Source organism: Rhinopithecus bieti, unplaced genomic scaffold (assembly GCF_001698545.2).
Source record: "Rhinopithecus bieti isolate Rb0 unplaced genomic scaffold, ASM169854v2 scaffold_25740, whole genome shotgun sequence".
In the NCBI taxonomy this organism is placed as follows: domain Eukaryota; kingdom Metazoa; phylum Chordata; class Mammalia; order Primates; family Cercopithecidae; genus Rhinopithecus; species Rhinopithecus bieti.
In genome coordinates, this window is record NW_016811705.1 from 891,177 (window position 1) to 895,463 (window position 4,287).

The window sequence follows — 4,287 nt, forward strand, 5'->3', positions numbered from 1 at the left end:
TCCCCACCTCCCCGACCCATCCCGTCCCCACCTCCGAACTGTAAGGTCAGAGTATCCGCAAGGGAGCTTTAATGGTCAGACTAAAGTAGAGGTTATGGAAAACAGCCAGATGAGTCCAATGCTGAACACTTAGTGTACTTGGCGATCGTTGGGTTCATTGAAAACGTTTCAGCTCGTACAAGAGTCCAGTTGCCCATTCTTGGGGGGCCCCAGTCTGTAAAACTCTTTGTGAAGTCGGGTGCACCGCCCTCTGCTGTTGAAATTCTAGTCCGTGGGTTCTACCATGAGTTTTTGGAGACTCTAGATCCACATTTTCCCCCCAGCCAAGTCTTACTTTCTGGCATAGCAAGTTGTACAAGCTAATTCATGATGTTTGTAGTTGCTTACAATTCTCAGCAGACATCACTTGCCACCCATTTCAGCAGGTGGTACCAACTCTTTGTACTCAGTAAAATTCCAACTGTAAGGTGTTAAATGAAGGCCCTCCCTTGAGTTTATACCCAGTTAAATGCTGTTTGGGTCTGCCACACCCAGAACACAAGTGACCCAAGTGTACACATCCTTCCAGAGTGACAGACATTTTCTTGGAGCTTAGAATTTTGAGCCATCTCAGTTGATAGAAATTATGTCACTAATTTTTTTCAGTTGAGATAACTGGTGATTCATCCAGCCCTGTTTCAGGTCAACATTCTGACAATTGTATTGACTACCCTTTTATATATGTGTGTGGTTTATAAGCTCTTGGAAGGCAGAAACTTACTATTTATCTTGAATCCCAGAACAGAGCCTGGTACTCAATAGGTAATCAGTAAGTATTTGCTGTATGAACTGACGCACAAACTTATTTGTCAGTTTCCCCAGTTGTCTAGGGGTCTGGTAATTTACCAGGTTTTCCTTTCATTGTAAATTGGCAAATTAAAATATGCCCAGAGGAGACTACCTGCCACTGCCAGTTCTGTTCTGTTGAGACCCTGTTTTGATGCAGGATATTTTGTAATTAATTTTTTCCTCTGAGGGCCTCCTTTCATTTTTACATAGTGACTTTTTTTCTTCTTTTTTTGAGACAGGGTCTCTGTTGCCCGGACTGGAATGCAGTGTCAGTGGCAGTGGTCTGATCTCAGCTCACTGCAACCCCTGCCTCCCGGGCTCAGGTGATCCTCCTACCTCAGCCTACCTAGTAGCTGGGACCACAGCATATACCACCATGCCCAGCTAATTTTTTTTTTGAGACCAAGTCCCGCTCTGTCGCCCAGGCTAGAGTGCAGTGGGGCTATCTCCACTCACTGCAAGCTCCGCCTCCCGGGTTCATGCCATTCTCCTGCCTCAGCCTCCTGAGTAGCTGGGACTACAGGCGCCTGCCACCGCACCCGGCTAATTTTTTGTATTTTTAGGAGAGACGGGGTTTCACCATGGTCTCGATCTCCTGACCTTGTGATCCGTCTGCCTCGGCCTCCCAAAGTGCTGGGATTACAGGCGTGAGCCACCGTGCCCGGCAATTTTTTGTATTTTTATAGAGCCGGAGTTTTGCCATGTTGCCCCTGCTGTTCTCAAACTCCTGGGCTCAGGTGATCCAAGTGATCCTCCCGCCTGGCCTCCCAAAGTGCTGTGTCATCAAGCGTGAGCTATCATGCCGGCCTAGAAAAGTTCTTATGTCCAAAAGCTGACCTGGCTTTTCATATGCTCTTTGGAGATTTCCATAAAAGTAAGAAGCCAAAGAATGAGGCTGGGCACAGTGGCTTACCCCTGCAATCCCAGCACTTTGGGAAGCCAAGGCAGGCAGATTACTTGAGGTCAGGCGTTCGAGACCAGCCTAGCCAACATGGTGAAAACCCTGTCTCTACAGGAAAAAAAAAAAAATTAGGCCGGCATAGTGGAGTTGGAGTGGGCCTGTAGTTCCAACAGGAGGCTGAGGCATGAGAATTGCTTGAACCTGGGAGACGGAGGTTACAGTGAGCCGAGATCGCACCATTGCACTCCAGCCTGGGTGACAGAGCAAAACTCCATCTCAAAAAAAAAAAAAAGGCTAGTGAGGCATTTAAAGCTTCTCAACAGAAATGTGAAGATTCTGGCTGCCATTTACTGAAATAGGTGACTATGACACTGGCTTACTTTCATCGTTGTACTCTTTTGACATCTTAAAGTAGATTTTTAACATGACTTTCATAGACCTTTATTGTCTAGATTAGTAGTTGGCAACCTGTTTCCATGTTAGAATTACCTGGGGAACATTTCAAAATATGCATGGATACTGGATCCTGTCTAAGACCAGTAAGATCAAAAATTTCTGTAATGTAGAGCCTGGGCATCTATATTTTAAAGCTTTTTAAATGTTTCAGATATAGCTGAAACCTACTGCCCTAAGTCCTAAGGCAGTGATATCTTTCAAGATGAGAGATAATAAGGTATAGTGAGTAAAGCTTGGGCTCAGAGATAGCATGAAATTCAAATTTTGCCACTTACTAGCTATGTGACTTTGAATTCAGATTCTGACACTATGTATATGATCATTTATAAAATGGGAACCCTACTTCACAGGGCTACAGCAAATGAAAACATACATCTCTATAAAACAACAAAACACTCTGTGTTAGCCCAATAGAAGGCACTTAATACTAATGTAAACCAGTTTGGCCGTTTTTCCCCCATCTACTTTAAAGTTTTCTTCATCTGGGCTGGCCCTACTCCAAGTTGAACACAAAGATACTCAACATGGTTCACTTGAGGGATATCAACAGGGCCAAAAGACTAAAATATGTCAGCCTATTAGGACCCAGAATTCTTTTCATGAATTTGACTTCTCCCCAACCTGGTTTTTGGTGGCAATTTTTGAGGGACAGAATTTAGCTCAGATAACTGTTCGTTTGTTTGCTTCTTGAATGCAGGTTTTATCTTTGTGAAGACTAGGAAAATGTGTGTTACATATTGTTCTGTTGCTTTTAGGTTAAGTTATGTATTTTATTTAGGGCAGGCACAGTGGCTCATGCCTGTAATCCCAGCACTTAGGGAGGCCGAGATGAGAGGATTGCTTGAGCCCAGGAGTTGGAGACCAGCGTGGGCAAGATGGCGAGACTCAGTCTCTACAAAAAATTTAAAAATTAGGCCAGGCGTGGTGGCACGTGCCTATGATTCCAAATATTCAGGAAGCTGAGGTGGTAGGATTCCTTGGGGGTTGTGGCTGCAGTGAGCTGTGTTTGTGCCGCTGGGTACTCCAGCCCAGGTAACAGAGCAAGACCCTGTCTTAAAAAAAAAAAAAAAAAAATTGTGTTATTTTACAATGAATCAATTATTAAACATTTACACTTACTGAATTTATTTAACAAATACTGAGTGTCTTCATATGCCCAGTACCATTCTAGGCCCTTGGTATATAGTGGTGAATTGAACATAACAAAAATGCCCTTATGGAGCTTCAATTCCAGTGGTGTTTGTGTTGTCTAAACCTTCAAAGTGAAGACTATTTTAATTGTAACATGAATGGTATGTTCAGTTTATACCACTTAATCTTTCAGGGTTTTTAAACTAGAGGTAACTTCTTTTTTTTTTTTTTTTTTTCTTTTTTGAGGCAAGTCTCACTCTGTCACCTAGGCTGGAATGCAGTGGTGCGATTTCGGCTCACTGCAACCTCTGCCTCCCGGATTCAGGCATTTCTTCTGCCTCAGCCTCCCGAGTAACTGGGACTGCAGGCATGCACCACCACACCCGGCTAATTTTTGTATTTTTAGTAGAGATGGGGTGTTGCCATGTTGGCCAGGCTGGTCTCGAACTCCTGACCTCGCCTCCCAAAGTGCTGCCAAAGTGCTGGGATTAAAGGCGTGAGCCACCGCGCTCGGCCAACTAGTGGCAACTTCTTTTTTTTTTCTTTTTTGAGATGGAGTTTCTGTTACAGTCTCAGCTCACTGCAAACTCTGCCCCCTGGGTTCACGCCATTCTCCTGCCTCAGCCTCCCGAGTAGCTGGGAATACAGGCCCCCGTCACCACGCCCAGCTAATTTTTTTCTGTTTCTAGTAGAGACGGGGTTTCACGGTGTTAGCCAGGATGGCCTCAATCTCCTGACCTCGTGATCCGCCCACCTAGGCCTCCCAAAGTGCTGGGATTACAGGCGTTAGCCACCGCGCCTGGCCCATGGCAACTTCTAAATAGCTGAAGTTGAATTCCCTTGTCCTTTGCAAATAACTCACTTTAGTTTAGCTATTATTTGTTTATATTGGTAACTTTGATTACTGCAGTATTTGTAGGTGAAAAGAGTGTATATATATATATATATATGGATTTTTTTTTTTTTTTTTT